The following is a 19,779-nucleotide window of genomic DNA, read 5'->3' as shown; positions in this document are numbered from 1 at the left end:
GAAATGAGGCAGTTTGTAGGCTCTCAAGCTATCTCAGAGTCCAAATATTTCAGTCTAGGTACGTGCAGTTTCCGTTTGCCAAGCTGACAGTGAGTCACCGATCAAGGGTAAGTTGGAGCGTTTGCTCTATACGCAAGCGACATATGTGCTCCTCGTGCAAAACGGGCTGAGAAAACGTCACGGAGGTTGACACATGGTCTAAATGAAGGTGCGTGACACGCCTGTGCGACGTGGCAGATTGCAGATGTGCTAGAGGTATGCAAAATACAACAAGCAGCTTCCACAAACATAGTTCTGCCTCGTCTGAGGATCGAAATCACGGCCTTCAGATTATGAGACTGACACGCTACCTACTGCGCTAACAAGGCTGCACTTTAGGCTTCAGTCCTACTGTCTGAGTTTGTCATGAAATCTCTTCACCTCACAGGTTATCACGGAGGTTGACGCATGGTCTAAATGAAGGTGCGTGACACACCTGTTCCACCTGGTAGATTGCAGATATGCTAGAGGTCAGGCTTCAGTCCTACTTTCTGAGCTTGCCAAGAAATCTCTTCAGCTCACAGCTTATCGTGTAGCTCTCTGCGGAGAGGGAAATTGTTTTCTTCATTGTTGTGGACTGAGATGATGACATGATGTGGTTTTGCCCCTCAATTCTCCATTTCTCCATATTTGCAAAAGCTCAAACTCACACACAGGAACCTAGGGACCAAACTGGTAGCTTTGCCAAACCAATGAATTTCAGATCGGTCAATTTCCTATGATGGGTACGAGGGGATGAACAATTGCGGCATTTCCTGACGCTATGGCCACGTGACATTTTGTGCGCTAGTGTGGAACAGCTAAGAGTCCTGCTCTGGCTCTGCCAATCCACGGCCTAAAATGCTTCTCATAAGACAGTCTGTTTCTGCCCGGTTCTGACCCGGGGACCTTTCGCGTGTAAAGCGAACGTGATGACCACTACACTACAGAAACCACAGACAGTCAGCTTCCTAATGGAGCTCTGTTTAGGAGCACAGCAGAAAAACAACCTTATCTCTCCTGTTGCATCCCCAAAAAAAGGATGCAGGAGAAACCTACAGAATTGTGCAGCAATTGTCCACTATCTATCTATGAACTTTACTTCATTCAGTTAGCAGTGTAATGCACAGGATACGTGCCCTGTTGTGATAATAGACCCACAATTAGCAAAGTCAAAGCAAACTGAGCTGGAAAATCACACAAGATACCAGAGCTGCCTTGGCTTGGATGGTATTACCTCCTAGCTCTGACGGTATTATTACTTCTCATCCACAATACAAGGTTTGCCATTTCTGCAACTACAACTACCACCACCTCCACTGACACTGCCAACAACAACAGGAGCCAAAGCTATGAAATGAGGCAGTTTGTAGGCTCTCAAGCTATCTCAGAGTCCAAATATTTCAGTCTAGGTACGTGCAGTATCCGTTTGCCAAGCTGACAGTGAGTCACCGATCAAGGGTAAGTTGGAGCGTTTGCTCTATACGCAAGCGACATATGTGCTCCTTGTGCAAAATGGGCTGAGAAAACGTCACGGAGGTTGACGCATGGTCTAAATGAAGGTGCGTGACACGCCAGTGCGACCTGGCAGATTGCAAATGTGCTAGAGGTATGCAAAATATGTCAAGCAGCATCCACAAACATAGTTCTGCCTCATGTGAGGATCAAACTCACAGCCTTCAGATTATGAGACTGACGCGCTACCTACTGCACTAACGAGGCTGCACTTTAGGCTTCAGTCCTACTGTCTGAGTTTGTCATGAAATCTCTTCACCTCACAGGTTATCACGGAGGTTGACGCATGGTCTAAATGAAGGAGCGTGACACGCCTGTTCCACCTGGTAGATTGCAGATATGCTAGAGGTCAGGCTTCAGTCCTACTTTCTGAGCTTGCCAAGAAATCTCTTCAGCTCACAGCTTATCGTGTAGCTCTCTGCGGAGAGGGAAATTGTTTTCTTCATTGTTGTGGACTGAGATGATGACATGATGTGGTTTTGCCCCTCAATTCTCCATTTCTCCATATTTGCAAAAGCTCAAACTCACACACAGGAACCTAGGGACCAAACTGGTAGCTTTGCCAAACCAATGAATTTCAGATCGGTCAATTTCCTATGATGGGTACGAGGGGATGAACAATTGCGGCATTTCCTGACGCTATGGCCGCGTGACATTTTGTGCGCTAGTGTGGAACAGCTAAGAGTCCTGCTCTGGCTCTGCCAATCCACGGCCTAAAATGCTTCTCATAAGACAGTCTGTTTCTGCCCGGTTCTAACCCGGGGACCTTTCGCGTGTAAAGCGAACGTGATGACCACTACACTACAGAAACCACAGACAGTCAGCTTCCTAATGGAGCTCTGTTTAGGAGCACAGCAGAAAAACAACCTTATCTCTCCTGTTGCATCCCCAAAAAAAGGATGCAGGAGAAACCTACAGAATTGTGCAGCAATTGTCCACTATCTATCTATGAACTTTACTTCATTCAGTTAGCAGTGTAATGCACAGGATACGTGCCCTGTTGTGATAATAGACCCACAATTAGCAAAGTCAAAGCAAACTGAGCTGGAAAATCACGCAAGATACCAGAGCTGCCTTGGCTTGGATGGTATTACCTCCTAGCTCTGACGGTATTATTACTTCTCATCCACACTACAAGGTTTGCCATTTCTGCAACTACAACTACCACCGCCTCCACTGACACTGCCAACAACAACAGGAGCCAAAGCTATGAAATGAGGCAGTTTGTAGGCTCTGAAGCTATCTCAGAGTCCAAATATTTCAGTCTAGGTACGTGCAGTTTCCGTTTGCCAAGCTGACAGTGAGTCACCGATCAAGGGTAAGTTGGAGCGTTTGCTCTATACGCAAGCGACATATGTGCTCCTTGTGCAAAATGGGCTGAGAAAACGTCACGGAGGTTGACGCATGGTCTAAATGAAGGTGCGTGACACGCCTGTGCGACCTGGCAGATTGCAGATGTGCTAGAGGTATGCAAAATATGTCAAGCAGCATCCACAAACATAGTTCTGCCTCGTGTGAGGATCAAACTCACGGCCTTCAGATTATGAGACTGACGCGCTACCTACTGCGCTTTAGGCTTTAGTCCTACTGTCTGAGTTTGTCTTGAAATGTCTTCCATTCACAGGTTATCACGGAGGTTGACGCATGGTCTAAATGAAGGTGCGTGACACGCCTGTGCGACCTGACAGATTGCAGATGTGCAAGAGGTATGCAAAATATGTCAAGCAGCATCCACAAACATAGTTCTGCCTCGTGTGAGGATCAAACTCACGGCCTTCAGATTATGAGACTGACGCGCTACCTACTGCGCTTTAGGCATTAGTCCTACTGTCTGAGTTTGTCATGAAATCTCTTCACCTCACAGGTTATCACGGAGGTTGACGCATGGTCTAAATGAAGGTGCGTGACACGTCTGTTCCACCTGGTAGATTGCAGATATGCTAGAGGTCAGGCTTCAGTCCTACTTTCTGAGCTTGCCAAGAAATCTCTTCAGCTCACAGCTTATCGTGTAGCTCTCTCCGGAGAGGGAAATTGTTTTCTTCATTGTTGTGGACTAAGATGATGACATGATGTGGTTTTGCCCCTCAATTCTCCATTTCTCCATATTTGCAAAAGCTCAAACTCACACACAGGAACCTAGGGACCAAACTGGTAGCTTTGCCAAACCAATGAATTTCAGATCGGTCAATTTCCTATGATGGGTACGAGGGGATGAACAATTGCGGCATTTCCTGACGCTATGGCCGCGTGACATTTTGTGCGCTAGTGTGGAACAGCTAAGAGTCCTGCTCTGGCTCTGCCAATCCACGGCCTAAAATGATTCACATAAGACAGTCTGTTTCTGCCCAGTTCTGACCCGGGGACCTTTCGCGTGTAAAGCGAACGTGATGACCACTACACTACAGAAACCACAGACAGTCAGCTTCCTAATGGAGCTCTGTTTAGGAGCACAGCAGAAAAACAACCTTATCTCTCCTGTTGCATCCCCAAAAAAAGGATGCAGGAGAAACCTACAGAATTGTGCAGCAATTGTCCACTATCTATCTATGAACTTTACTTCATTCAGTTAGCAGTGTAATGCACAGGATACGTGCCCTGTTGTGATAATAGACCCACAATTAGCAAAGTCAAAGCAAACTGAGCTGGAAAATCACGCAAGATACCAGAGCTGCCTTGGCTTGGATGGTATTACCTCCTAGCTCTGACGGTATTATTACTTCTCATCCACACTACAAGGTTTGCCATTTCTGCAACTACAACTACCACCACCTCCACTGACACTGCCAACAACAACAGGAGCCAAAGCTATGAAATGAGGCAGTTTGTAGGCTCTCAAGCTATCTCAGAGTCCAAATATTTCAGTCTAGGTACGTGCAGTTTCCGTTTGCCAAGCTGACAGTGAGTCACCGATCAAGGGTAAGTTGGAGCGTTTGCTCTATACGCAAGCGACATATGTGCTCCTCGTGCAAAACGGGCTGAGAAAACGTCACGGAGGTTGACGCATGGTCTAAATGAAGGTGCGTGACACGCCTGTGCGACGTGGCAGATTGCAGATGTGCTAGAGGTATGCAAAATACAACAAGCAGCTTCCACAAACATAGTTCTGCCTCGTCTGAGGATCGAAATCACAGCCTTCAGATTATGAGACTGACACGCTACCTACAGCACTTTAGGCTTTAGTCCTACTGTCTGAGTTTGTCTTGAAATCTCTTCCATTCACAGGTTATCACGGAGGTTGACGCATGGTCTAAATGAAGGTGCGTGACACGCCTGTTCGACCTGGTAGATTGCAGATATGCTAGAGGTCAGGCTTCAGTCCTACTTTCTGAGCTTGCCAAGAAATCTCTTCAGCTCACAGCTTATCGTGTAGCTCTCTGCGGAGAGGGAAATTGTTTTCTTCATTGTTGTGGACTGAGATGATGACATGATGTGGTTTTGCCCCTCAATTCTCCATTTCTCCATATTTGCAAAAGCTCAAACTCACACACAGGAACCTAGGGACCAAACCGGTAGCTTTGCCAAACCAATGAATTTCAGATCGGTCAATTTCCTATGATGGGTACGAGGGGATGAACAATTGCGGCATTTCCTGACGCTATGGCCGCGTGACATTTTGTGCGCTAGTGTGGAACAGCTAAGAGTCCTGCTCTGGCTCTGCCAATCCACGGCCTAAAATGATTCTCATAAGACAGTCTGTTTCTGCCCGGTTCTGACCCGGGGACCTTTCGCGTGTAAAGCGAACGTGATGACCACTACTCTACAGAAACCACAGACAGTCAGCTTCCTAATGCAGCTCTGTTTAGGAGCACAGCAGAAAAACAACCTTATCTCTCCTGTTGCATCCCCAAAAAAAGGATGCAGGAGAAACCTACAGAATTGTGCAGCAATTGTCCACTATCTATCTATGAACTTTACTTCATTCAGTTAGCAGTGTAATGCACAGGATACGTGCCCTGTTGTGATAATAGTCCCACATTTAGCAAAGAAAAAGCAAACTGAGCTGGAAAATCACGCAAGATACCAGAGCAGCCATGGCTTGGATGGTATTACCTCCTAGCTCTGACGGTATTATTACTTCTCATCCGCACTACAAGGTTTGCCATTTCTGCAACTACAACTACCACCACCTCCACTGACACTGCCAACAACAACAGGAGCCAAAGCTATGAAATGAGGCAGTTTGTAGGCTCTCAAGCTATCTCAGAGTCCAAATATTTCAGTCTAGGTACGTGCAGTTTCCGTTTGCCAAGCTGACAGTGAGACACCGATCAAGGGTAAGTTGGAGCGTTTGCTCTATACGCAAGCGACATATGTGCTCCTTGTGCAAAATGGGCTGAGAAAACGTCACGGAGGTTGACGCATGGTCTAAATGAAGGTGCGTGACACGCCTGTGCGACCTGGCAGATTGCAAATGTGCTAGAGGTATGCAAAATATGTCAAGCAGCATGCACAAACATAGTTCTGCCTCATGTGAGGATCGAACTCACGGCCTTCAGATTATGAGACTGACGCGCTACCTACTGCGCTAACGAGGCTGCACTTTAGGCTTCAGTCCTACTGTCTGAGTTTGTCATGAAATCTCTTCACCTCACAGGTTATCACGGAGGTTGACGCATGGTCTAAATGAAGGTGCGTGACACGCCTGTTCCACCTGGTAGATTGCAGATATGCTAGAGGTCAGGCTTCAGTCCTACTTTCTGAGCTTGCCAAGAAATCTCTTCAGCTCACAGCTTATCGTGTAGCTCTCTGCGGAGAGGGAAATTGTTTTCTTCATTGTTGTGGACTGAGATGATGACATGATGTGGTTTTGCCCCTCAATTCTCCATTTCTCCATATTTGCAAAAGCTCAAACTCACACACAGGAACCTAGGGACCAAACTGGTAGCTTTGCCAAACCAATGAATTTCAGATCGGTCAATTTCCTATGATGGGTACGAGGGGATGAACAATTGCGGCATTTCCTGACGCTATGGCCGCGTGACATTTTGTGCGCTAGTGTGGAACAGCTAAGAGTCCTGCTCTGGCTCTGCCAATCCACGGCCTAAAATGCTTCTCATAAGACAGTCTGTTTCTGCCCGGTTCTGACCCGGGGACCTTTCGCGTGTAAAGCGAACGTGATGACCACTACACTACAGAAACCACAGACAGTCAGCTTCCTAATGGAGCTCTGTTTAGGAGCACAGCAGAAAAACAACCTTATCTCTCCTGTTGCATCCCCAAAAAAAGGATGCAGGAGAAACCTACAGAATTGTGCAGCAATTGTCCACTATCTATCTATGAACTTTACTTCATTCAGTTAGCAGTGTAATGCACAGGATACGTGCCCTGTTGTGATAATAGTCCCACATTTAGCAAAGAAAAAGCAAACTGAGCTGGAAAATCACGCAAGATACCAGAGCAGCCATGGCTTGGATGGTATTACCTCCTAGCTCTGACGGTATTATTACTTCTCATCCACACTACAAGGTTTGCCATTTCTGCAACTACAACTACCACCACCTCCACTGACACTGCCAACAACAACAGGAGCCAAAGCTATGAAATGAGGCAGTTTGTAGGCTCTCAAGCTATCTCAGAGTCCAAATATTTCAGTCTAGGTACGTGCAGTTTCCGTTTGCCAAGCTGACAGTGAGTCACCGATCAAGGGTAAGTTGGAGCGTTTGCTCTATACGCAAGCGACATATGTGCTCCTTGTGCAAAACGGGCTGAGAAAACGTCACGGAGGTTGACGCATGGTCTAAATGAAGGTGCGTGACACGCCTGTGCGACGTGGCAGATTGCAGATGTGCTAGAGGTATGCAAAATACAACAAGCAGCTTCCACAAACATAGTTCTGCCTCGTGTGTGGATCGAACTCACGGCCTTCAGATTATGAGACTGACGCGCTACCTACTGCACTTAAGGCTTCAGTCCTACTGTCTGAGTTTGTCATGAAATCTCTTCACCTCACAGGTTATCACGGAGGTTGACGCATGGTCTAAATGAAGGTGCGTGACACGCCTGTTCCACCTGGTAGATTGCAGATATGCTAGAGGTCAGGCTTCAGTCCTACTTTCTGAGCTTGCCAAGAAATCTCTTCAGCTCACAGCTTATCGTGTAGCTCTCTGCGGAGAGGGAAATTGTTTTCTTCATTGTTGTGGACTGAGATGATGACATGATGTGGTTTTGCCCCTCAATTATCCATTTCTCCATATTTGCAAAAGCTCAAACTCACACACAGGAACCTAGGGACCAAACTGGTAGCTTTGCCAAACCAATGAATTTCAGATCGGTCAATTTCCTATGATGGGTACGAGGGGATGAACAATTGCGGCATTTCCTGACGCTATGGCCGCGTGACATTTTGTGCGCTAGTGTGGAACAGCTAAGAGTCCTGCTCTGGCTCTGCCAATCCACGGCCTAAAATGCTTCTCATAAGACAGTCTGTTTCTGCCCGGTTCTGAACCAGGGACCTTTCACGTGTAAAGCGAACGTGATGACCACTACACTACAGAAACCACAGACAGTCAGCTCCCTAATGGAGCTCTGTTTAGGAGCACAGCAGAAAAACAACCTTATCTCTCCTGTTGCATCCCCAAAAAAAGGATGCAGGAGAAACCTACAGAATTGTGCAGCAATTGTCCACTATCTATCTATGAACTTTACTTCATTCAGTTAGCAGTGTAATGCACAGGATACGTGCCCTGTTGTGATAATAGTCCCACATTTAGCAAAGAAAAAGCAAATTGAGCTGGAAAATCACGCAAGATACCAGAGCAGCCATGGCTTGGATGGTATTACCTCCTAGCTCTGACGGTATTATTACTTCTCATCCGCACTACAAGGTTTGCCATTTCTGCAACTACAACTACCACCACCTCCACTGACACTGCCAACAACAACAGGAGCCAAAGCTATGAAATGAGGCAGTTTGTAGGCTCTCAAGCTATCTCAGAGTCCAAATATTTCAGTCTAGGTACGTGCAGTTTCCGTTTGCCAAGCTGACAGTGAGTCACCGATCAAGGGTAAGTTGGAGCGTTTGCTCTATACGCAAGCGACATATGTGCTCCTTGTGCAAAATGGGCTGAGAAAACGTCACGGAGGTTGACGCATGGTCTAAATGAAGGTGCGTGACACGCCTGTGCGACCTGGCAGATTGCAAATGTGCTAGAGGTATGCAAAATATGTCAAGCAGCATGCACAAACATAGTTCTGCCTCATGTGAGGATCGAACTCACGGCCTTCAGATTATGAGACTGACGCGCTACCTACTGCGCTAACGAGGCTGCACTTTAGGCTTTAGTCCTACTGTCTGAGTTTGTAATGAAATCTCTTCACCTCACAGATTATCACGGAGGTTGACGCATGGTCTAAATGAAGGTGCGTGACACGCCTGTTCCACCTGGTAGATTGCAGATATGCTAGAGGTCAGGCTTCAGTCCTACTTTCTGAGCTTGCCAAGAAATCTCTTCAGCTCACAGCTTATCGTGTAGCTCTCTGCGGAGAGGGAAATTGTTTTCTTCATTGTTGTGGACTGAGATGATGACATGATGTGGTTTTGCCCCTCAATTCTCCATTTCTCCATATTTGCAAAAGCTCAAACTCACATACAGGAACCTAGGGACCAAACTGGTAGCTTTGCCAAACCAATGAATTTCAGATCGGTCAATTTCCTATGATGGGTACGAGGGGATGAACAATTGCGGCATTTCCTGACGCTATGGCCGCGTGACATTTTGTGCGCTAGTGTGGAACAGCTAAGAGTCCTGCTCTGGCTCTGCCAATCCACGGCCTAAAATGCTTCTCATAAGACAGTCTGTTTCTGCCCGGTTCTGACCCGGGGACCTTTCGCGTGTAAAGCGAACGTGATGACCACTACACTACAGAAACCACAGACAGTCAGCTTCCTAATGGAGCTCTGTTTAGGAGCACAGCAGAAAAACAACCTTATCTCTCCTGTTGCATCCCCAAAAAAAGGATGCAGGAGAAACCTACAGAATTGTGCAGCAATTGTCCACTATCTATCTATGAACTTTACTTCATTCAGTTAGCAGTGTAATGCACAGGATACGTGCCCTGTTGTGATAATAGTCCCACATTTAGCAAAGAAAAAGCAAACTGAGCTGGAAAATCACGCAAGATACCAGAGCAGCCATGGCTTGGATGGTATTACCTCCTAGCTCTGACGGTATTATTACTTCTCATCCACACTACAAGGTTTGCCATTTCTGCAACTACAACTACCACCACCTCCACTGACACTGCCAACAACAACAGGAGCCAAAGCTATGAAATGAGGCAGTTTGTAGGCTCTCAAGCTATCTCAGAGTCCAAATATTTCAGTCTAGGTACGTGCAGTTTCCGTTTGCCAAGCTGACAGTGAGTCACCGATCAAGGGTAAGTTGGAGCGTTTGCTCTATACGCAAGCGACATATGTGCTCCTTGTGGAAAATGGGCTGAGAAAACGTCACGGAGGTTGACGCATGGTCTAAATGAAGGTGCGTGACACGCCTGTGCGACCTGGCAGATTGCAAATGTGCTGGAGGTATGCAAAATATGTCAAGCAGCATCCACAAAACATAGTTCTGCCTTGTGTGAGGATCAAACTCACAGCCTTCAGATTATGAGACTGACACGCTACCTACTGCGCTAACGAGGCTGCACTTTAGGCTTTAGTCCTACTGTCTGAGTTTGTCATGAAATCTCTTCACCTCACAGGTTATCACGGAGGTTGACGCATGGTCTAAATGAAGGTGCGTGACACGCCTGTTCCACCTGGTAGATTGCAGATATGCTAGAGGTCAGGCTTCAGTCCTACTTTCTGAGCTTGCCAAGAAATCTCTTCAGCTCACAGCTTATCGTGTAGCTCTCTGCGGAGAGGGAAATTGTTTTCTTCATTGTTGTGGACTGAGATGATGACATGATGTGGTTTTGCCCCTCAATTCTCCATTTCTCCATATTTGCAAAAGCTCAAACTCACACACAGGAACCTAGGGACCAAACTGGTAGCTTTGCCAAACCAATGAATTTCAGATCGGTCAATTTCCTATGATGGGTACGAGGGGATGAACAATTGCGGCATTTCCTGACGCTATGGCCGCGTGACATTTTGTGCGCTAGTGTGGAACAGCTAAGAGTCCTGCTCTGGCTCTGCCAATCCACGGCCTAAAATGCTTCTCATAAGACAGTCTGTTTCTGCCCGGTTCTGACCCGGGGACCTTTCGCGTGTAAAGCGAACGTGATGACCACTACACTACAGAAACCACAGACAGTCAGCTACCTAATGGAGCTCTGTTTAGGAGCACAGCAGAAAAACAACCTTATCTCTCCTGTTGCATCCCCAAAAAAAGGATGCAGGAGAAACCTACAGAATTGTGCAGCAATTGTCCACTATCTATCTATGAACTTTACTTCATTCAGTTAGCAGTGTAATGCACAGGATACGTGCCCTGTTGTGATAATAGTCCCACATTTAGCAAAGAAAAAGCAAACTGAGCTGGAAAATCACGCAAGATACCAGAGCAGCCATGGCTTGGATGGTATTACCTCCTAGCTCTGACGGTATTATTACTTCTCATCCACACTACAAGGTTTGCCATTTCTGCAACTACAACTACCACCACCTCCACTGACACTGCCAACAACAACAGGAGCCAAAGCTATGAAATGAGGCAGTTTGTAGGCTCTCAAGCTATCTCAGAGTCCAAATATTTCAGTCTAGGTACGTGCAGTTTCCGTTTGCCAAGCTGACAGTGAGTCACCGATCAAGGGTAAGTTGGAGCGTTTGCTCTATACGCAAGCGACATATGTGCTCCTTGTGCAAAACGGGCTGAGAAAACGTCACGGAGGTTGACGCATGGTCTAAATGAAGGTGCGTGACACGCCTGTGCGACGTGGCAGATTGCAGATGTGCTAGAGGTATGCAAAATACAACAAGCAGCTTCCACAAACATAGTTCTGCCTCGTGTGTGGATCGAACTCACGGCCTTCAGATTATGAGACTGACGCGCTACCTACTGCACTTAAGGCTTCAGTCCTACTGTTTGAGTTTGTCATGAAATCTCTTCACCTCACAGGTTATCACGGAGGTTGACGCATGGTCTAAATGAAGGTGCGTGACACGCCTGTTCCACCTGGTAGATTGCAGATATGCTAGAGGTCAGGCTTCAGTCCTACTTTCTGAGCTTGCCAAGAAATCTCTTCAGCTCACAGCTTATCGTGTAGCTCTCTGCGGAGAGGGAAATTGTTTTCTTCATTGTTGTGGACTGAGATGATGACATGATGTGGTTTTGCCCCTCAATTCTCCATTTCTCCATATTTGCAAAAGCTCAAACTCACACACAGGAACCTAGGGACCAAACTGGTAGCTTTGCCAAACCAATGAATTTCAGATCGGTCAATTTCCTATGATGGGTACGAGGGGATGAACAATTGCGGCATTTCCTGACGCTATGGCCGCGTGACATTTTGTGCGCTAGTGTGGAACAGCTAAGAGTCCTGCTCTGGCTCTGCCAATCCACGGCCTAAAATGATTCTCATAAGACAGTCTGTTTCTGCCCGGTTCTGACCCGGGGACCTTTCGCGTGTAAAGCGAACGTGATGACCACTACTCTACAGAAACCACAGACAGTCAGCTTCCTAATGCAGCTCTGTTTAGGAGCACAGCAGAAAAACAACCTTATCTCTCCTGTTGCATCCCCAAAAAAAGGATGCAGGAGAAACCTACAGAATTGTGCAGCAATTGTCCACTATCTATCTATGAACTTTACTTCATTCAGTTAGCAGTGTAATGCACAGGATACGTGCCCTGTTGTGATAATAGTCCCACATTTAGCAAAGAAAAAGCAAACTGAGCTGGAAAATCACGCAAGATACCAGAGCAGCCATGGCTTGGATGGTATTACCTCCTAGCTCTGACGGTATTATTACTTCTCATCCACACTACAAGGTTTGCCATTTCTGCAACTACAACTACCACCACCTCCACTGACACTGCCAACAACAACAGGAGCCAAAGCTATGAAATGAGGCAGTTTGTAGGCTCTCAAGCTATCTCAGAGTCCAAATATTTCAGTCTAGGTACGTGCAGTTTCCGTTTGTCAAGCTGACAGTGAGTCACCGATCAAGGGTAAGTTGGAGCGTTTGCTCTATACGCAAGCGACATATGTGCTCCTTGTGGAAAATGGGCTGAGAAAACGTCACGGAGGTTGACGCATGGTCTAAATGAAGGTGCGTGACACGCCTGTGCGACCTGGCAGATTGCAAATGTGCTGGAGGTATGCAAAATATGTCAAGCAGCATCCACAAAACATAGTTCTGCCTTGTGTGAGGATCAAACTCACAGCCTTCAGATTATGAGACTGACACGCTACCTACTGCGCTAACGAGGCTGCACTTTAGGCTTTAGTCCTACTGTCTGAGTTTGTCATGAAATCTCTTCACCTCACAGGTTATCACGGAGGTTGACGCATGGTATAAATGAAGGTGCGTGACACGCCTGTTCCACCTGGTAGATTGCAGATATGCTAGAGGTCAGGCTTCAGTCCTACTTTCTGAGCTTGCCAAGAAATCTCTTCAGCTCACAGCTTATCGTGTAGCTCTCTGCGGAGAGGGAAATTGTTTTCTTCATTGTTGTGGACTGAGATGATGACATGATGTGGTTTTGCCCCTCAATTCTCCATTTCTCCATATTTGCAAAAGCTCAAACTCACACACAGGAACCTAGGGACCAAACTGGTAGCTTTGCCAAACCAATGAATTTCAGATCGGTCAATTTCCTATGATGGGTACGAGGGGATGAACAATTGCGGCATTTCCTGACGCTATGGCCACGTGACATTTTGTGCGCTAGTGTGGAACAGCTAAGAGTCCTGCTCTGGCTCTGCCAATCCACGGCCTAAAATGCTTCTCATAAGACAGTCTGTTTCTGCCCAGTTCTGACCCGGGGACCTTCCGCGTGTAAAGCGAACGTGATGACCACTACACTACAGAAACCACAGACAGTCAGCTTCCTAATGGAGCTCTGTTTAGGAGCACAGCAGAAAAACAACCTTATCTCTCCTGTTGCATCCCCAAAAAAAGGATGCAGGAGAAACCTACAGAATTGTGCAGCAATTGTCCACTATCTATCTATGAACTTTACTTCATTCAGTTAGCAGTGTAATGCACAGGATACGTGCCCTGTTGTGATAATAGTCCCACATTTAGCAAAGTCAAAGCAAACTGAGCTGGAAAATCACGCAAGATACCAGAGCAGCCATGGCTTGGATGGTATTACCTCCTAGCTCTGACGGTATTATTACTTCTCATCCACACTACAAGGTTTGCCATTTCTGCAACTACAACTACCACCACCTCCACTGACACTGCCAACAACAACAGGAGCCAAAGCTATGAAATGAGGCAGTTTGTAGGCTCTCAAGCTATCTCAGAGTCCAAATATTTCAGTCTAGGTACGTGCAGTTTCCGTTTGCCAAGCTGACAGTGAGTCACCGATCAAGGGTAAGTTGGAGCGTTTGCTCTATACGCAAGCGACATATGTGCTCCTTGTGCAAAACGGGCTGAGAAAACGTCACGGAGGTTGACGCATGGTCTAAATGAAGGTGCGTGACACGCCTGTGCGACGTGGCAGATTGCAGATGTGCTAGAGGTATGCAAAATACAACAAGCAGCTTCCACAAACATAGTTCTGCCTCGTGTGTGGATCGAACTCACGGCCTTCAGATTATGAGACTGACGCGCTACCTACTGCACTTAAGGCTTCAGTCCTACTGTCTGAGTTTGTCATGAAATCTCTTCACCTCACAGGTTATCACGGAGGTTGACGCATGGTCTAAATGAAGGTGCGTGACACGCCTGTTCCACCTGGTAGATTGCAGATATGCTAGAGGTCAGGCTTCAGTCCTACTTTCTGAGCTTGCCAAGAAATCTCTTCAGCTCACAGCTTATCGTGTAGCTCTCTGCGGAGAGGGAAATTGTTTTCTTCATTGTTGTGGACTGAGATGATGACATGATGTGGTTTTGCCCCTCAATTCTCCATTTCTCCATATTTGCAAAAGCTCAAACTCACACACAGGAACCTAGGGACCAAACTGGTAGCTTTGCCAAACCAATGAATTTCAGTTCGGTCAATTTCTTATGATGGGTACGAGGGGATGAACAATTGCGGCATTTCCTGACGCTATGGCCGCGTGACATTTTGTGCGCTAGTGTGGAACAGCTAAGAGTCCTGCTCTGGCTCTGCCAATCCACGGCCTAAAATGCTTCTCATAAGACAGTCTGTTTCTGCCCGGTTCTGACCCGGGGACCTTTCGCGTGTAAAGCGAACGTGATGACCACTACACTACAGAAACCACAGACAGTCAGCTTCCTAATGGAGCTCTGTTTAGGAGCACAGCAGAAAAACAACCTTATCTCTCCTGTTGCATCCCCAAAAAAAGGATGCAGGAGAAACCTACAGAATTGTGCAGCAATTGTCCACTATCTATCTATGAACTTTACTTCATTCAGTTAGCAGTGTAATGCACAGGATACGTGCCCTGTTGTGATAATAGTCCCACATTTAGCAAAGAAAAAGCAAACTGAGCTGGAAAATCACGCAAGATACCAGAGCAGCCATGGCTTGGATGGTATTACCTCCTAGCTCTGACGGTATTATTACTTCTCATCCACACTACAAGGTTTGCCATTTCTGCAACTACAACTACCACCACCTCCACTGACACTGCCAACAACAACAGGAGCCAAAGCTATGAAATGAGGCAGTTTGTAGGCTCTCAAGCTATCTCAGAGTCCAAATATTTCAGTCTAGGTACGTGCAGTTTCCGTTTGCCAAGCTGACAGTGAGTCACCGATCAAGGGTAAGTTGGAGCGTTTGCTCTATACGCAAGCGACATATGTGCTCCTTGTGCAAAACGGGCTGAGAAAACGTCACGGAGGTTGACGCATGGTCTAAATGAAGGTGCGTGACACGCCTGTGCGACGTGGCAGATTGCAGATGTGCTAGAGGTATGCAAAATACAACAAGCAGCTTCCACAAAAATAGTTCTGCCTCGTGTGTGGATCGAACTCACGGCCTTCAGATTATGAGACTGATGTGCTACCTACTGCACTTAAGGCTTCAGTCCTACTGTCTGAGTTTGTCATGAAATCTCTTCACCTCACAGGTTATCACGGAGGTTGACGCATGGTATAAATGAAGGTGTGTGACACGCCTGTTCCACCTGGTAGATTGCAGATATGCTAGAGGTCAGGCTTCAGTCCTACTTTCTGAGCTTGCCAAGAAATCTCTTCAGCTCACAGCTTATCGTTTAGCTCTCTGCGGAGAGGGAAATTGTTTTCTTCATTGTTGTGGACTGAGATGATGACATGATGTGGTTTTGCCCCTCAATTCTCCATTTCTCCATATTTGCAAAAGCTCAAACTCACACACAGGAACCTAGGGACCAAAACTGGTAGCTTTGCCAAACCAATGAATTTCAGTTCGGTCAATTTCCTATGATGGGTACGAGGGGATGAACAATTGCGGCATTTCCTGACGCTATGGCCGCGTGACATTTTGTGCGCTAGTGTGGAACAGCTAAGAGTCCTGCTCTGGCTCTGCCAATCCACGGCCTAAAATGCTTCTCATAAGACAGTCTGTTTCTGCCCGGTTCTGACCCGGGGACCTTTCGCGTGTAAAGCGAACGTGATGACCACTACACTACAGAAACCACAGACAGTCAGCTTCCTAATGGAGCTCTGTTTAGGAGCACAGCAGAAAAACAACCTTATCTCTCCTGTTGCATCCCCAAAAAAAGGATGCAGGAGAAACCTACAGAATTGTGCAGCAATTGTCCACTATCTATCTATGAACTTTACTTCATTCAGTTAGCAGTGTAATGCACAGGATACGTGCCCTGTTGTGATAATAGTCCCACATTTAGCAAAGAAAAAGCAAACTGAGCTGGAAAATCACGCAAGATACCAGAGCAGCCATGGCTTGGATGGTATTACCTCCTAGCTCTGACGGTATTATTACTTCTCATCCACACTACAAGGTTTGCCATTTCTGCAACTACAACTACCACCACCTCCACTGACACTGCCAACAACAACAGGAGCCAAAGCTATGAAATGAGGCAGTTTGTAGGCTCTCAAGCTATCTCAGAGTCCAAATATTTCAGTCTAGGTACGTGCAGTTTCCGTTTGCCAAGCTGACAGTGAGTCACCGATCAAGGGTAAGTTGGAGCGTTTGCTCTATACGCAAGCGACATATGTGCTCCTTGTGCAAAACGGGCTGAGAAAACGTCACGGAGGTTGACGCATGGTCTAAATGAAGGTGCGTGACACGCCTGTGCGACGTGGCAGATTGCAGATGTGCTAGAGGTATGCAAAATACAACAAGCAGCTTCCACAAAAATAGTTCTGCCTCGTGTGTGGATCGAACTCACGGCCTTCAGATTATGAGACTGATGTGCTACCTACTGCACTTAAGGCTTCAGTCCTACTGTCTGAGTTTGTCATGAAATCTCTTCACCTCACAGGTTATCACGGAGGTTGACGCATGGTATAAATGAAGGTGTGTGACACGCCTGTTCCACCTGGTAGATTGCAGATATGCTAGAGGTCAGGCTTCAGTCCTACTTTCTGAGCTTGCCAAGAAATCTCTTCAGCTCACAGCTTATCGTTTAGCTCTCTGCGGAGAGGGAAATTGTTTTCTTCATTGTTGTGGACTGAGATGATGACATGATGTGGTTTTGCCCCTCAATTCTCCATTTCTCCATATTTGCAAAAGCTCAAACTCACACACAGGAACCTAGGGACCAAACTGGTAGCTTTGCCAAACCAATGAATTTCAGATCGGTCAATTTCCTATGATGGGTACGAGGGGATGAACAATTGCGGCATTTCCTGACGCTATGGCCGCGTGACATTTTGTGCGCTAGTGTGGAACAGCTAAGAGTCCTGCTCTGGCTCTGCCAATCCACGGCCTAAAATGCTTCTCATAAGACAGTCTGTTTCTGCCCGGTTCTGAACCAGGGACCTTTCGCGTGTAAAGCGAACGTGATGACCACTACACTACAGAAACCACAGACAGTCAGCTCCCTAATGGAGCTCTGTTTAGGAGCACAGCAGAAAAACAACCTTATCTCTCCTGTTGCATCCCCAAAAAAAGGATGCAGGAGAAACCTACAGAATTGTGCAGCAATTGTCCACTATCTATCTATGAACTTTACTTCATTCAGTTAGCAGTGTAATGCACAGGATACGTGCCCTTTTGTGATAATAGTCCCACATTTAGCAAAGAAAAAGCAAACTGAGCTGGAAAATCACGCAAGATACCAGAGCAGCCATGGCTTGGATGGTATTACCTCCTAGCTCTGACGGTATTATTACTTCTCATCCACACTACAAGGTTTGCCATTTCTGCAACTACAACTACCACCACCTCCACTGACACTGCCAACAACAACAGGAGCCAAAGCTATGAAATGAGGCAGTTTGTAGGCTCTCAAGCTATCTCAGAGTCCAAATATTTCAGTCTAGGTACGTGCAGTTTCCGTTTGCCAAGCTGACAGTGAGTCACCGATCAAGGGTAAGTTGGAGCGTTTGCTCTATACGCAAGCGACATATGTGCTCCTTGTGCAAAATGGGCTGAGAAAACGTCACGGAGGTTGACGCATGGTCTAAATGAAGGTGCGTGACACGCCTGTGCGACCTGGCAGATTGCAAATGTGCTAGAGGTATGCAAAATATGTCAAGCAGCATGCACAAACATAGTTCTGCCTCGTGTGAGGATGGAACTTACGGCCTTCAGATTATGAGACTGACGCGCTACCTACTGTGCTAACGAGGCTGCACTTTAGGCTTCAGTCCTACTGTCTGAGTTTGTCATGAAATCTCTTCACCTCACAGGTTATCACGGAGGTTGACGCATGGTCTAAATGAAGGTGCGTGACACGCCTGTTCCACCTGGTAGATTGCAGATATGCTAGAGGTCAGGCTTCAGTCCTACTTTCTGAGCTTGCCAAGAAATCTCTTCAGCTCACAGCTTATCGTGTAGCTCTCTGCGGAGAGGGAAATTGTTTTCTTCATTGTTGTGGACTGAGATGATGACATGATGTGGTTTTGCCCCTCAATTCTCCATTTCTCCATATTTGCAAAAGCTCAAACTCACATACAGGAACCTAGGGACCAAACTGGTAGCTTTGCCAAACCAATGAATTTCAGATCGGTCAATTTCCTATGATGGGTACGAGGGGATGAACAATTGCGGCATTTCCTGACGCTATGGCCGCGTGACATTTTGTGCGCTAGTGTGGAACAGCTAAGAGTCCTGCTCTGGCTCTGCCAATCCACGGCCTAAAATGATTCTCATAAGACAATCTGTTTCTGCCCGGTTCTGACCCGGGGACCTTTCGCGTGTAAAGCGAACGTGATGACCACTACACTACAGAAACCACAGACAGTCAGCTTCCTAATGGAGCTCTGTTTAGGAGCACAGCAGAAAAACAACCTTATCTCTCCTGTTGCATCCCCAAAAAAAGGATGCAGGAGAAACCTACAGAATTGTGCAGCAATTGTCCACTATCTATCTATGAACTTTACTTCATTCAGTTAGCAGTGTAATGCTCAGGATACGTGCCCTGTTGTGATAATAGTCCCACATTTAGCAAAGAAAAAGCAAACTGAGCTGGAAAATCACGCAAGATACCAGAGCAGCCATGGCTTGGATGGTATTACCTCCTAGCTCTGACGGTATTATTACTTCTCATCCACACTACAAGGTTTGCCATTTCTGCAACTACAACTACCACCACCTCCACTGACACTGCCAACAACAACAGGAGCCAAAGCTATGAAATGAGGCAGTTTGTAGGCTCTCAAGCTATCTCAGAGTCCAAATATTTCAGTCTAGGTACGTGCAGTTTCCGTTTGCCAAGCTGACAGTGAGTCACCGATCAAGGGTAAGTTGGAGCGTTTGCTCTATACGCAAGCGACATATGTGCTCCTTGTGCAAAATGGGCTGAGAAAACGTCACGGAGGTTGACGCATGGTCTAAATGAAGGTGCGTGACACGCCTGTGCGACGTGGCAGATTGCAGATGTGCTAGAGGTATGCAAAATACAACAAGCAGCTTCCACAAACATAGTTCTGCCTCGTGTGTGGATCGAACTCACGGCCTTCAGATTATGAGACTGACGCGCTACCTACTGCACTTAAGGCTTCAGTCCTACTGTCTGAGTTTGTCATGAAATCTCTTCACCTCACAGGTTATCACGGAGG

The 19,779-nt window shown here is 46.7% G+C and overlaps 17 non-coding genes across 17 annotated transcripts; all 17 read right to left on the bottom strand.

Moving 5' to 3' along the window:
• Nucleotides 1-295: 295 nt before the first annotated feature.
• Nucleotides 296-368, bottom strand: trnam-cau (transfer RNA methionine (anticodon CAU)). The gene has a single exon. It is a non-coding gene; the product is annotated as a tRNA-Met (tRNA).
• Nucleotides 369-899: 531 nt separating this feature from the next.
• trnav-uac (transfer RNA valine (anticodon UAC)) lies at nucleotides 900-972 on the bottom strand. The gene has a single exon. It is a non-coding gene; the product is annotated as a tRNA-Val (tRNA).
• A 695-nt stretch (nucleotides 973-1,667) lies between these two features.
• trnam-cau (transfer RNA methionine (anticodon CAU)) lies at nucleotides 1,668-1,740 on the bottom strand. Its single transcript has one exon. It is a non-coding gene; the product is annotated as a tRNA-Met (tRNA).
• A 531-nt stretch (nucleotides 1,741-2,271) lies between these two features.
• trnav-uac (transfer RNA valine (anticodon UAC)) lies at nucleotides 2,272-2,344 on the bottom strand. Its single transcript has one exon. It is a non-coding gene; the product is annotated as a tRNA-Val (tRNA).
• A 3,651-nt stretch (nucleotides 2,345-5,995) lies between these two features.
• Nucleotides 5,996-6,068, bottom strand: trnam-cau (transfer RNA methionine (anticodon CAU)). Its single transcript has one exon. It is a non-coding gene; the product is annotated as a tRNA-Met (tRNA).
• A 531-nt stretch (nucleotides 6,069-6,599) lies between these two features.
• Nucleotides 6,600-6,672, bottom strand: trnav-uac (transfer RNA valine (anticodon UAC)). The gene has a single exon. It is a non-coding gene; the product is annotated as a tRNA-Val (tRNA).
• Nucleotides 6,673-7,957: 1,285 nt separating this feature from the next.
• Nucleotides 7,958-8,030, bottom strand: trnav-uac (transfer RNA valine (anticodon UAC)). The gene has a single exon. It is a non-coding gene; the product is annotated as a tRNA-Val (tRNA).
• A 695-nt stretch (nucleotides 8,031-8,725) lies between these two features.
• Nucleotides 8,726-8,798, bottom strand: trnam-cau (transfer RNA methionine (anticodon CAU)). Its single transcript has one exon. It is a non-coding gene; the product is annotated as a tRNA-Met (tRNA).
• Nucleotides 8,799-9,329: 531 nt separating this feature from the next.
• trnav-uac (transfer RNA valine (anticodon UAC)) lies at nucleotides 9,330-9,402 on the bottom strand. Its single transcript has one exon. It is a non-coding gene; the product is annotated as a tRNA-Val (tRNA).
• Nucleotides 9,403-10,098: 696 nt separating this feature from the next.
• trnam-cau (transfer RNA methionine (anticodon CAU)) lies at nucleotides 10,099-10,171 on the bottom strand. Its single transcript has one exon. It is a non-coding gene; the product is annotated as a tRNA-Met (tRNA).
• A 531-nt stretch (nucleotides 10,172-10,702) lies between these two features.
• On the bottom strand, nucleotides 10,703-10,775 carry trnav-uac (transfer RNA valine (anticodon UAC)). The gene has a single exon. It is a non-coding gene; the product is annotated as a tRNA-Val (tRNA).
• Nucleotides 10,776-12,829: 2,054 nt separating this feature from the next.
• trnam-cau (transfer RNA methionine (anticodon CAU)) lies at nucleotides 12,830-12,902 on the bottom strand. Its single transcript has one exon. It is a non-coding gene; the product is annotated as a tRNA-Met (tRNA).
• A 1,889-nt stretch (nucleotides 12,903-14,791) lies between these two features.
• On the bottom strand, nucleotides 14,792-14,864 carry trnav-uac (transfer RNA valine (anticodon UAC)). Its single transcript has one exon. It is a non-coding gene; the product is annotated as a tRNA-Val (tRNA).
• Nucleotides 14,865-16,150: 1,286 nt separating this feature from the next.
• trnav-uac (transfer RNA valine (anticodon UAC)) lies at nucleotides 16,151-16,223 on the bottom strand. Its single transcript has one exon. It is a non-coding gene; the product is annotated as a tRNA-Val (tRNA).
• Nucleotides 16,224-17,508: 1,285 nt separating this feature from the next.
• On the bottom strand, nucleotides 17,509-17,581 carry trnav-uac (transfer RNA valine (anticodon UAC)). Its single transcript has one exon. It is a non-coding gene; the product is annotated as a tRNA-Val (tRNA).
• Nucleotides 17,582-18,276: 695 nt separating this feature from the next.
• Nucleotides 18,277-18,349, bottom strand: trnam-cau (transfer RNA methionine (anticodon CAU)). Its single transcript has one exon. It is a non-coding gene; the product is annotated as a tRNA-Met (tRNA).
• Nucleotides 18,350-18,880: 531 nt separating this feature from the next.
• trnav-uac (transfer RNA valine (anticodon UAC)) lies at nucleotides 18,881-18,953 on the bottom strand. The gene has a single exon. It is a non-coding gene; the product is annotated as a tRNA-Val (tRNA).
• Between the last annotated feature and the right edge of the window lie 826 nt (nucleotides 18,954-19,779).

This window comes from Amia ocellicauda, chromosome 13, assembly GCF_036373705.1.
Source record: "Amia ocellicauda isolate fAmiCal2 chromosome 13, fAmiCal2.hap1, whole genome shotgun sequence".
Classification (NCBI taxonomy): Eukaryota; Metazoa; Chordata; class Actinopteri; order Amiiformes; family Amiidae; genus Amia; species Amia ocellicauda.
The sequence above is the reverse complement of the archived record's forward strand: the minus strand, read 5'-3'. Positions and strand labels throughout refer to the sequence as shown.